Here is a 14,166-nt window from a genome sequence, read left to right on the forward strand (position 1 = left end):
TGTTCCCTCACTCTACTATATATATAGGGGGAAAATATGAATAAATCATGTCTCTGCCCTCAAGGGACTTGCTATAGATTTAAGAAGACAGTTAAGACAAATCAATAATTGCAAGCAGTGTGATAGGTGGTGTGGTAGTGGAATGTCCTAAGTTCCGAGAGAGCACAGTGGTAGAGCACTTAATGCTGATTGGAAGAATAAGAGAGTTTCCAAAAGGAGATGTCAACAGAGCTGAGTGCTGAAGGAAAACACTCACATCAAGAAGGGAGGAGAAGAGCATTCCAAACAGAGGAAGTAACAAGTTCAAAGACCTGAAAGCCCTAAATGTTCCAAGGTAGTCAAGGAGCTTCGGGGAGTCGAGAGTTATAAAAAGGTCAGGGGCAGCTCATGTATATGACTTCATTTGGAAGCCTCTGGAGAAGCAATGAAGGCCTAAAAATGGAATGGATATGGGCATCTTGGATTTTCAACAAGAATACTCTGGCAAGATGCAGGTAAGTGGATGGTTATAATGGCAGCCAGGGCTTCAACTAAGAAGTTGGTCCTAATGCAGGAGGTAAAAAATGAGGTCTTCTGCACAGACAATGTAGTGCTACACAAGGGAAGTGCATGGACTTAAAGTACTTTTAGAAGGCAGACACTGCTGTCATATTGGTTTAAAACAATGTAGATTAGGGAAGAGTAATATTTGAATCCTTATTTCTGTCTTGGTCCTCTATTTTTGTGATGGTGCCATTCACTCAGACGGGAAACAGAGTTGAACAATTTTGGTGAACAGGATGAAAATTTGAGATTGTGGAAATGCTTAATTTGACATTGTTATGTAATACTCAAGTTCAGGTGATTATAAGGCAGTTGAATTTTTAGGATCTGAACCTTAAAAGAGTATTATAGATGGAAGGTTAGCATTATGGAGATATTAAAATATATTTGAAGCAATATACATGCACAAGGGTGCAAGTGTATTGTTTACCTACATGGTTTTTAGGAGGAAAGATTCCCTACTATTTTTTGTCATATTTTAAAAAAGTGCTTATTGCTCCCCACAATAGTTACTAGTCCCTGGTATAAGATGAATAGAGGTAGGATGATAAAATCCAGATTTATAACATAATTAAAATGTGGGTCTACAGGTGAGGGTAGGGGGAGAAGAACATATGAATGAGATTTAAAAATCTAGTGGGCAAAGGAAGGAGGGAGTTTTAAGGAGGAGAAAATATTCACAGGGTCAAATGCTATGAAGAGTGTGTTAAAAAAAATATTACTTAGGATATAAAAACAAAAATCACTAGTATGTACAAAATTTTCTCCTATTTTAAAGAGGCATACTGAAGTCTGTAGGGGTAATGTATCATGATGATCTGGGATTTGCTTTAGATTACATTAGGACAGAAAGAATTGAAGCATATATGGTGAAGTCTTAATAGCAATTTAATTCAGGTGATATGTTTATGGAGCTGATGATATTATTCCAATTTTATTCATGTTTGAACATTTTCATTATGAAAGGTAATACAAATAAAAAATCAAAAATTAAAAAGAAATACACTTTGCCAGAGCCAGTTTCCTATAAGGCATCAGTAACAGTGGAATCCAGATTTCAAAGAAGTTTTCAAGTTCTATTTACATGAATTATTTTATTTGCTATCTCTATCTTTCTCAGTCTCTCTCCTTCTACTCCCCCTCCTCCTCCCTGTCTCTTTCCAGAACATATTTGGAAAATAACTATTACTATTGCTCTGCCCATTATAATTCATATGCAAAAGCCAATTTTGAAAGGAAATCTCCCTAAGTTCCCCCAATGGAGAAAAAAAAAAAAAAAAACAACGGCTCTGGGTCTAACAGACTATGTTTTACTTAAATGTTTGAAAATATTAAATACATTTGCAAGAGCAAACACTTCCTCATTAATTGAAATTTGACACAACCAAAGTTAGGAATTTCAAAGGTAAAAGTTTATAATGGGGTAGGTATTGACAGCTCATGTGTCAGGAAAGGTTTCTGTAAAACATGGTGGGGATTTAACGTTCAAGAAAAACCAGGTCCACTTCAAGAAATACTTGAGGGCGCCTGGGTGGCTCAGTCATTAAGCGTCTGCCTTCGGCTCAGGTCATGATCCCAGGGTCCTGGAATTGAGTCCCACATCAGGCTCCCTGCTCGGCGGGAGGCCTGCTTCTCCCTCTCCCACTCCCCCTGCTTGTGTTCCTGCTCTCGCTCTCTCTCTCTCTCTTTCTGTCAAATTAATAAATAAAATCTTTAAAAAAAAAGAAATACTTGAAAAAACATGATGTTGTGAAATATTTGTTCCCTCCATGTTGAACAGTATTTTTTTTCTAGGCTCAAACTTCAAAACAGCCTGTGAGTGTATCAGCTTGGCACAAGAATATGTAAAAGATTTTCTGCTTTCGCGTATAAGGTATACATAGACACACAGAGAGACACGATTTTTCCTTTGCAAATAGCATTGCTTTATGGCAGATTGCCAGAACTCACAGAGGCATCTTATCACACTGTCAGGAGGCATTGTACCAATGAGGAAAGATACCAGTTTTAGGTATTGTATAGAGTAATTGTGGTGTAGGTATTCCAATTGATAAAAGAGCAGAAATTTTGGCATTACATCAATAAGCATTATAATTAAGGTAATAGGTAGCATGCCATCTAATCAAGTTAGTACTGTAATACCAATGTGAGTTAACTTACTTTACACTCTCTGAATACTAATTACTATCCCTTTCAAAATTTTTCAAGATGCAATATATTTAACAGAATTTAACCTAGGTGGATAATTACTATTGTGCTAATAAATAAAAATTATTATTGAATAAACATACTGTAGCTAGGTTTTATGGATTTCTTCAAAAGTATTCTCCAGTTACTACCACTATAATTAGAGGATATAGACTAAATCTCATTTAAAAAAATGCTTTAATGTTAACGTTGTATCCTCTGCCTCTGGTTTACGTAAGGCTAGCTTTATCATATGGACATTTAACTAAAAAAACCCCACAATGTTTTAAATTTAAAAATCTCCAAGAAGTCAATTGCCATCTTATTTGTGTGAGGTTGGATGAAGGATGTGTTTCCTAGAAAAGATTATTTTTGCAATTTCAATTTTAGATGGCCAATTCCCACTTTTAATATAGTCTCTTGCTTTCAGAGCCTTCCATCTTAAAATAATAATAAAATAAAATAAAATATAAAATAAAATAAAATAAAATAAAGACTTGAGTAATTCCAAGTCCCTCTTTCTATATACTTCTCACATTTTTATTTTCATTTTTCTCTCTTTCTCATACTTTCACTCATTCACTATTTGCCTTCTTTTTCTACCTTCTCTAATTTTCATCTTCTCCCATCCCTACCTTCCATCATTCATCTCTCTTGGTTCAATCATGCTTGCTCCCTAACTCTTGGCACTCACATGTTGAGTTCTAAATGCCTCAGTGATGATGGGTCTCTTTCTGAATTTATTGACAGAATCAAATGTCAGTGTGACATACATATGGAAGGAAACCCTACAATTTATGATATAATACAATATGCTTCTAGCTTTTAAATAAGACCCAAACCATTTTTATAGCTCCATCCTATTTTTCAAAATGATGTGTTATTTATTAGGCATCCATGTAAAAACGACATATTAAACACAAGCATCTATACATCTTCCTACCTGAAATGTCACAGATAAAATAAAAATGTAATAAATATAAACAAACAACATGCATAGAACATGTATTCTAATAACAGCAATAAAAGTAGGAAAAGGCTAATGTTAAACCAGGTAGCAAAAGCTGGAATTACACCAGATTTATACCACAAAATGTGGTATTCTTTAGACATGGGGCAAAAAGAATGGCAAAAATTAAACAGAAGGCATCAGCAAATAGTGGATCAAGAAAATCCAGACCATTTTCCTCATGGATACATTAAATAAACAACTGGAAACTGGCTAATATAACTTTATAGGATAGGAGTTCTGGTAATCAGTTAAAGATCTACAGCAACCAAGTGAAAGCCCAAACAAGGGAGAACCGCATTCAAAATGGTAGGGAATTTGTGGCATTTTTACTCATTTTTACTGTCTCAATGCATTTTGGATAAAGCAGTGGCCTCATCCCAGTTCTCTTCTGTGAGCCAGAAAGAACACAGCAAACCTAATTTTCAACATTAGAACTTGTATAGGTGTTGCCTGATGGGTCTCTACATCACCCAGCATGGAGGTCAGATGGCAAAAGCAGCAAAACTCTGATCTTAGGATAGGAGAAACTATGGAAAATGTGGTTATAGCTTGTGAAAATCACAAGGATACTACAAGACCTCTCTGTGACAAGACAGTACTGACTGAAAGTGCTGCATCCGAAAATAGGAGGGCTGATGCACATGTGTATACTGGATGGCAATATAAATATCCTTCTCCCTCCCAAAATTTAGAACTTTAATAACCATGCCTTCATGTGACAAGCAGATTTTTAAAGATTTCTCTGGGGAATCTGACTAGCACAAGAGGAAAAACTTAAAAAAAATTGAAATTGAAGGTTTCTAGATTATTGATAGAGACTAATCATATCACAATAAAGATAATGGTTGGCATGCTCTTCAGTGAGGCTCTTAGTCATAATTTTCTAAAGTACCAGACTCAAAGAAATGTTTTTAAGAACTTTCAGAGAGAGAAGAAAAATAAAAATGTTAAAAAACAAAATAAAAAATCAATTTTTTAATACTTTTCAATATTTGAAAAGTAGCAGGCAATGGGATAATGTCTTAATTCAGAAGAGCAATTATTTCAATCTACAATTTTATACCTAGCCAAACTTTAAATCACTTCCCTGGTAGAATAAACATTTCAGACCTATAGAGTCTCAAAATTCTTAATTCTCATATACCTTTTTTAAGGAAGTTATTGCAGGTTTAGCTCTCCCCAAATGAAAGAGTAAATCAAGAAAGAAATCATGGTCTGTAGGAAATAAGCCATCCCCCCTAGGAAATAAATAAAGGTACTCCCTAAGGTAGTACTGAGAAGGATTCTAGCATGGTAGCTGTATAATGACTATGTAGAGCTATGTATCTATGAGAGACTTTTGGAGGAAGATGAAACAGAAAGAATAGATAATGTACCTGAGTGTCTAGAGAGGAGACTTACATAATCCTTGACAAGTTTTGAGTTTTCTTTGAATTACACAAAAAACTATTAATGGGCTGAATTTTGTCCACCTAAAATTCATGTTGAAGTCCTAAAGCTCAGTGCCTCAGAATGTTACTGTGTTTAAAAGTAGGGTATTTAAAGTGGTGATTAAGTTAAAATGAGGTCATTAGGGTGGGCATTATCTAATGTGACTAGTATCCTTATAAGAAGAGGAAGTTTGGACACAGACATATACAGAGAGAAGACCATGAGAAGACACAGAGAGAAGACATCTACAAGCCAAGAGACCTCTGAAGAAACCAAGCTTGCTGACACCTTGATCTGACTTGTAGCCTGAAGAATTTTTTTAAAAAAATTATTTATTTATTTGAGAGAAAGAGAGTGAGCAGTGCGGGGGGGGGGGGGGCGCAAAGGGAGAGAAGCAGACTCCCTGCTGAGCATGGATCCCAACACAGGGCTTGATCTCACGACCTTGAGATCATGAGTCCAGCTGAAATCAAGAGCTGAAAGCTTAACCAACTGAGCCATCCAGGCACCCCTGGCCTCAAGAATTATAAGGAAGTAAATTTCTGGTATTTAAGTCTCCCAGTCTGTGGTACTTTGTTAGGGCAACCCTAGCAAACTAATACACTAACCCAACAACAAGGAAAAAATCAAGATCATTATTAAACACACTGCTGTTCAGGAAAGGAAAAGGCTTTGAGCTAACCATAAATAGAATGGAAATATATTGGGACCAGGAAGATGGTAAAAAATGTGATTGTGTGCTGGGCAGGGGGAGGGAGGGTAGGAATAAAGCAAAATATTGATCCTATATAGACAATTAAATTGAAAATTCTCAAAATAATTTAGAGGATTGGCAGTAAGCACTAATGAAAGAGCTGAAAATTGTTTCTGGGGAGATGAAACAGATTAGGGGTAGAATATATTTCTGCAGAACTTTTAAACATTTTAGCCACCTTAATGCATCTTTGACACATATAAAACATATCTGATTTTTTTCAGATTTTATTTATTTTAGAGAAAGAGAGAGAGCGAGAGAGCAGGGGGGAGGGGCAGAGGGAGAGAGAGAATCTCAAGCAGACAGTGCACCCTGTGCAGAGCCTGATGTGGGGCTTGATCTCAGGGACATGAGACTATCACCTGAGCCGAAACCAAGAGTCAGATGCTCAACTGACTGAGCCACCCAGGTACCCCAGACACACATAAAACATAAAACATATGATTTGTAGTATTTACTAGGTTATTTGCCACACATTACAAATGAAAACTTAACACAGTAGAAGGCTAAGTTATGTCTCTTGTTTCACACAGTTTGATAAAGGCAGAATCAGAAATTGAAATCAAAACTTGGGAGTCCCAACACGGTATTCATTTTCACAGTGACACCCTATGACCTGGACTTTTCAGATCCTTAAAAATGGAAAGTTATTTCTCATCCTGGTATCTGTGCAGGGGCTGACAAGACTATGGCACAGGTATGAGATCACTACTGAGATGGCCGCAGCTCCTACTACACAGGGTTTAAGGAGACAGCCATTAATTTTCGATTAGGGACTTTAAAGATCACCCAAGTCTTAAGTTGGGCTTAAATGAAAATTTCAGTTCATTCCAGGGTAATTATCTTGGTATAAAAGCTAAAAGTAGTGAGAATGCATACCTTTTGATATCAACCGTAAATAACTGAAATCTTTGTAAGTGGAAAACAATTCTATTTCTAGATTGAAATAGGAATACTTGGGCTTAGCATCACATCACTGTAGGGAGAGCATATGATTTCAATCCACTGCCCCGTATGTGTATTAAATCAAAGAATAGCTTCACTTTATTTGTTATTTACAAATATTTGAAGTTGATTGAAATAATATTTGCATTTCTGTATATGATTATGTAATCATGATGGAAAGAAGTAGTACACCAACATACAGTTAATAAAGAGAGTTGTGCTAAAGCACTCTTAAACCTACAGGTCCTGTCTCTATTTTCAAGCCTTTATGGCTTGGCCTAACAAGTCAATAAACATCAGCAGTTGTCTGCAATCCCTAGGTCCCAAGGGGAATTGCCCCAAGAACAGGTTTACATTTCAGATCCCATCCATATACTATCTATTAGCACAAGTATAAAAGTAGCATGATGAATTTGTAGCCTGATCATTCTACAGGATTTTCACCTTACTTTATTCATTCTGCAGGATTTCTCCTTTACCTCCTGTATCCATGTCAACCAAATACTCATTTGATCTGTTAAAGTCTTCCATGTAATGAATTGTGATTTTTTTTCCCTAGTCAACAAAACAATTTAACTAACAATGATGGAGAATTTACCATGGGCCAGGCTCTACGCTAGTTACCAAAAATCAGTAATAGTTAACATAAATTACAGGTACAAATCAGAGTCATGATAGCCCATTGTACAGCCTAAGACTACGGTATTGTAAAGTGTTAGATGGAGAGTGGTTACAAGCAGGATGGAAAATAGTGGGACAAGATGTTAAAAGAGCAAGCTACAACAGAGCCTGAAAGGCTTTGTACTTCACCCTTCAACTCTGATGTTTTCAGTCATGAAACTGTTACATACTGGAGTCTCATAACACTTTTTTTGTGAGACGTGTAATGATTAGTATTGTTGTTTTTGTTTGTTTAGTAAATTAGAGTAGAGTCATGTTCCTTCTTATATTGTTCATAACCAATTGCCTTTTGAATAATAAAGAGCTGACATTTCAGGTGCTAAAATGAAAATTAGAAATGGTAATATGCAAGGTATGTACCATGTCATCTGCTACATGCTAAAGTGGAATTTGCTGTATTTTTCTCCATTTCTGGCCTCTTCTGACAGAAGAAAATGCCTTCATTTGAAGGATCTGTTCTTTGCACACTCCTTGTAGTTCTAGGAGCTTCTCATAACCGTATTCCACCTTGCTACTCACAAGGGTATGTGTACTATGTTCTGGTCACAGTGATTGGCACAGGAATGACTATAACCCAAACTAGAACACACCTGATGTGTCCTGAAGACAAGGTTGTTCTACCAGAGGGAGAGAATGAGGAAGTATATCTGAGAAATGCTCTGGTGGGTACAGTGGGGTGAGGAAGATAGAATGGGAAAGATAGAAGGAGGAAGGGAGCGAGAGAGTGGGGGGAGTGGTCAGGAAAAGAGATCAAAGGGAGAGGGAGAGAGATGGGGAGATGGGGAGGTAGGGAGATGGGGGAGGGGGAGAGAGAGAGAGAGAGAGAGAGAGAGGTTATTTATATCCAGAGACTGGGGGCAATGAGAACATGGAGACAATAATGTCATTTGAAAACCCCTAAATCCATTCTATATTTCAACAACCTAATTATGGTGGCCAATATACTTTTAATTTTATTCATGTAATTGTGTATGTGTTTGAGTGTATTCTGAACAATATTTATATATTGTGTATATGTGTGGGGGGATTTGAGAATCAGTGATAGGAAATATTTAAGGAATTAAAAAAGCAAGTGATTTTTGGATCTTTAGAAAAAAATAATTTTGATACTAATGAGAAATATAAACAAGCAAGGCTAAAGGCAAAAGGTATATAAAAAATAGAAATAATTAGGAATAGCATTATGATAGTCCAGGTGACATTGATTCATAATAGTTATTATAACCCTTATGTTATTATGAGTTAATAATTATTAATTATTATTACTTAATGGAATAGTAAGTATAATTTACTGAGTGTTTACAATATGCATACTATGTGTTAAATTTCTATAAGTATCACCTCATTTAATCCTTATAATGTCTCTAAAAGTGACATGTCCTTATTGTTTTCATTTATCAGCTGAGGTCTAGGAAGATGAAATAATTTGTCCAAACTCATGACAATAGTAGTTAGTAAATTCAGGATGCACATTTAAGTCCACCTGACTCCAGTACCATGATTGTAACATTCCTCAGCATACTTCCACATTATGAGGATTTGAACCAAGGCAATAAAATTGAGATTATGTAGAGAAGAGGGAAATATAGACTAGGTAGCACTTACAGGATTAGCCAGCAAATAAAGAATTGAGAAAAATTCAAAATTTTGAATTAAATATATAAAGGTCATACCATTAAAAGAGACAATACAGAAAAGAAGATTGGGGAAGGAAGAACTTTGTATATTGTACTACAAGAATCTAGTACATTCTTAGAGTTTCATGAATGTACAATTCTTTTCTTGTTCTCTTTAATCAGGTGTGAATTATAATATGGGACAAAAATATTAACGTATGAGTGTTATTAGCTTTTTCTTGTAACCTTACAAAAAAGGTTTCTGGCTTTATTCTTTATGATTTTTTCCACTGACAACTACCCATTTGGTGAGGATCTAGGTTTGCCAGATGATTCTTTTGGAGTTTTGTTATGAAGAATATAGAGGAAAGGGGTAAATATAGAAGGTTTTAATTATTAGAAACATGAAAAGAAAATTTTAGAAAGTTTTGTACAAGGCACACCATAGGATTTGAGGCATAAATGAAGAAAGATTTTGCAATACTGCTTTGCAGTGGCTATCCCTTAAATAGTGGTCAAAGAAAGCCATTCTTTATGCGAGAACTCACTTGTGGTTGCAGGCCTTTCATCAAGACCCTTTGTGGTAACTAGCCCACTTGAATCATAATTTCAGCAGAGTTGAAATGAAAAACTCTTTTACCCTCCACAGCAAATACAATTATTTAATGTGAGTAGTGAAAATATGTAATTGTTATATGGTGAAAATAAATACATTTTCGGTTGCAATGTAGTTTTGACAAAAACTGGACTGTAGGGCTTATATTATCATACCCAAGGCTTGAATCAGTACTGTAATTCTTGGAGCAAACCTGGAGGTTGAGTACGAAAGAGAATCTGCCTATGAATAAGTCATGTAGAGGTACATAAGTCTTGGAAATAAGTTTCCAAACTAGTCTATACTTAAAAAATGAGACCTCTTAATTTTATCCTTTACCAAGCATTTGTTCTTCTCTTCCTCTCTCCCCACCTCTTTCATACCAAGCCTTCTCCAAGCCTATCTTTTGGACCATAAGTGAAACTGTCAATTTCTCTTAAGTAACTACAATGTATAACAATCTCCAAAATAGTTTCTGTAAAGTATCCTCAAAAGGGCTATCTTTTGTGTTTGCGAATCGAGTGAAGTGATTCCAAGCTGAAGTCTGTGCCTCTGAACTACTTCACCTATATATGAAGTTACCTCAAGGACAGTATTAGATATTAATAGTTTATTGACTCACATAGCATGTCTAAGATAGCTCACTGAAGTGACCCCTGTGAGACCAAAGAAAGAGCTTGTCCTTAACACAGATTGCCAAGTGCACCCTTCAAGATCAAGAGAACGAGTGCTTGAAGTCCTAGAATGACTACTGGATCTCTACCAATGACTGTGAAAGATTCAAAACTACCTAGGTCCATCCTCCTAGGACACTATTAAATAGTATTGAAAGTGAAAAGACACAAATCTATATAAAAATATCAGATAGGCATCTAAAATATCCAGCTGTTGTTTTAACACTGGAGACATAAAACTCAAAGGTGTTGGGACCTTAAAACACCAGCAGGTAACCAACTAAGCACAAAGGGGCATTCTGGGACAGGAATTCTTATACAGCAGCCCATATCAGCATGTGAGAATGAGCTTAATTATTAAAAAAAAAAAATGACCAACCTTACCCTACACCAATTGAACCAGATGATCTAAGTATGTGGCTTGGATACACGGATTTTGGAGAAAGTTTCCCATATGATTCTGAAGTGCACCATTATTAAAAACCATTGGGCTCCTACAACTGAAATCGATATTCTCCCTGAGCAAGTAAGAAGTATCATACCAACAAAGACCCCCTGATGAAATAATCTCACACTCTCATTTGGGTACCATTATTATTGTTTTAAAAAATCTTTACCATGTGAAACATTTTCAAGTTGCTTACCTATTCCTGCTGCTGACAATGGACAGAAAAAGCCAGGAAACTGGTAGGAACTGTATTTTCTCACTCTGGACAACTTGCTAATGAGGTTTATCTCAGTCCCTACACTCAGAGAGAGTACTTAATGTTCAAAAGACTTGTGAATGGGATCCATGCAGCAATCCACATGCAAAATACAACCGTGCAGAAAAATGGCATTTTTCACACTTTCAAATGAATTTGCTTCTGAAAGTAATGTGAACTCAAACCAAATTTTCTGCTCTTCTGTCCTACATGGCTGCAAATTTGGCTGATGTGGAAATTTGCTTGAAGGTAGAAAGTATTCTACCTACTACATTCTTTTCACAACTCATACTCAGATACATTTTTGCTTCTATCATGTTTTAATAAGGTGTATGAAGGTTCACCTTCTCACAGTAATTTAGAATTCCCTGCTATACATTAGTAAATTGCTACCAATATCAGTGATAATTGAGATTCTTGTTGATATTTCTAATTTACTTGAATTCCTTTTAATTTGCTGACCTTTCACATTTTGTGGTATTTTGGAAATTACTTCAAATATCTTCACATCCAGTAATATTTTTCAAGAGGTTGTTCATATAAGTATCACCACAGTCCATATTGTCATATTCAAAATATTCTATTGAATAAGAGAAACATAGATACAATTCAATGATATCTTTCAATAGATATTTTGGGATTAAACTCATGAATTCCCTAAACTAGCATGAATACTAAAAGTATTTTTCTCTTAATACATTAATATAATTATAACATTTATAAGAATATCATAATTATGAAATTATATAAACATATACTCAAATTCATGTAATTATTGTATGTCTATCTTTTTGTCTCATACTATATCTCCAAAATTTGATTCTAAACAAACCCCAAGTCATCAATGCCAAGTTTTGAATTGTACCATTATACTAGAAATTTGAATGCTAAAACTTTATATGAATGTTTAACAGTTTAAAGTAATCATATGAATCCCTAATATAAAAAATCATAATAAATAAAAGTAGCAGTGAACTTGGAAAGTGCAGAACTGTTAAATTTAACTTTTTCCTCCATTTGCTACTAGGAAGCTTTTCAAGGAGGATGATTTTCAATTATACATCCACAAAATATTTTTTTTATGTTCTTTTCTTGCTAGTCATTTAAATTTGAAAATCTTCATGGCATAACATGCATTCAGACCTTGAACCAGGTCAATACCCTCTATAAATAAGGTTAAATATAGGAAAATACAAATGTCTTTTTGTCTCTATCTGGTTATAGCCTATTTAAAATAACGAAGGAATGTCCAGTAACTAGCAAATAAAACCTCCATTCTAAATATCATAGAAAGTTTTCTCTGTTTTTATTTACTTATTTATTTATTTGTTTTTTTCATGGGGATGATTATCATGCTATATTAGGATGGAGTGGCATTGCTAGGACGGGATTTAGATAATTACTGTAACTTTGGAAAGTATCAAAATTTTATTACAGTTTCTTCACTTTACTCTGGGCCATTGCATGACTTCTAAGTTAAGGTGAATGTCAAGAGGACATCAAAATAGCCCCAGATTCCACTGACCAAATTATATCCCTCTGTTTTATTATCAATTTTTGTTATCTAAGGGTTTGCAGGAAAAGAGCTGAAGGGCATGTTTGGAGGAAGTAGAAGATGAACCCATGCTAGCTGATTGGCAAGGAGTTAGTTCTAAGTTCTACCACAAATGTTCCTTGGCTATTTTTGTTCATCTTTGAATTTCCCTCTTAATAAGTTTGTTTTTTATTTGTCATTTTAGAAATTTTCACCTAAATGGAATTTGTTATTTAAAATAGTGCTACTTTTTGTATATTTTTAATTTCTTTGATCACTCAAAAGCACTCTTCCTTCTTGTTAAGCACTAAAATTCCACAAGTACTGATATATTTAACTTACTTTTCCAATAATCTATGAAACTGGAAATATCATAAAATCTAAAACATTAAAATAAATCGATCATTTATAAATATGAATGTTTTATCCAACAGTATTTTATTATAGAAGAGTTGTGTGGAGGTTTTGAGAGTGAACAAAGCTCTGGAATACTCCATGATGGGATGGGAACATGATAGATAATTTCAGGGACTTCCCAGTTTTGCCTAGGGAAGTCTTGCAAGTATCGTTGTTGACATTAAAGTAAAATAGAAGTGAGGAAACTAAGATGGTGGCATAGTAGGATAACCCTGGGTTTGTCTTGTCCCTTGAACACAACTAGATAACCACCAAATCATTCTGAATGCCTCAGAAATCAACCTAAGGACTGACAGAACAAACTCCACAACTAGAGGGAGAGAAGAGGCCATATCAAGGAAAGTAGGAAGTGCAGAGATGTGGTTGGGGAGAAATGGATCCCAGGTGCTATGGCAGGAAGGGACCATGGTCACAGAGAAAGAAAGAGAGAGAGAGTGGGAGAGAGAGACGAGAGGAGCCATACAGGGAAATGCACAGGGAGAACATTTCCCCAAAGCCATTGGCTGGGAAAATGAGAGAGACTGATTTTCACGAGTTCTTGTAAGCAGTGGGGCTTAAAGACTAGAGTTTTAAAGGTGAGTGGGTTTAGCTGGGATAGAGCCCTGAGTGTGCTGCCCTACTTCTAGAGAGAAGGCAGGCAAGCAACCCCCGGGGTAGATGACATGATCACAGGTGCACACAGTGAGGAGATTATTTGCTCTTCTTGGAGCACATTCCTGAGAGGCAGAGTTCAGGGATACACCTCACTGGGGACAAAGGAGCTCATGGGCACCACTTCCCTTCCCCACCCCTCAGCATAAATGCAGAGTCACATGCTAAGGGCAGCTTGGCCCTGACCCTGGCTGCCTAGCCTGCTTGCTCCAAGTCCCATACCCGTGTGCTGTGGTGTAACCAACCTCTGGGTCAAAGTTGTATCCACCCAAGTGCAGTAAGACCCACCCCTGAAGACCAGCACAGGTCCCCACATGTACCATGTCCCAAAACCCTGGAATTTTAAAAAGTCAGCAGGCTTGGCTGGGATAGGGCCCAGAGGGCACTGCAATGCTCCTGGAGAGATTGCAGGCAAAAAATCC

At 36.0% G+C, this 14,166-nt stretch overlaps 1 long non-coding RNA gene across 1 annotated transcript in view; it reads left to right on the top strand.

Annotated features, from left to right (window-relative positions):
- The first annotated feature begins 364 nt into the window (after positions 1-364).
- Positions 365-14,166, top strand: part of LOC113929845 — a 62,636-nt gene continuing 48,834 nt past the window's right edge. The window contains exon 1 of the long non-coding RNA XR_003522345.1: positions 365-494. This is a non-coding gene — a long non-coding RNA (uncharacterized LOC113929845). The remainder of the gene's footprint in view (positions 495-14,166) is intronic.

This window comes from Zalophus californianus, chromosome 5, assembly GCF_009762305.2.
Source record: "Zalophus californianus isolate mZalCal1 chromosome 5, mZalCal1.pri.v2, whole genome shotgun sequence".
Lineage (NCBI taxonomy): Eukaryota > Metazoa > Chordata > Mammalia > Carnivora > Otariidae > Zalophus > Zalophus californianus.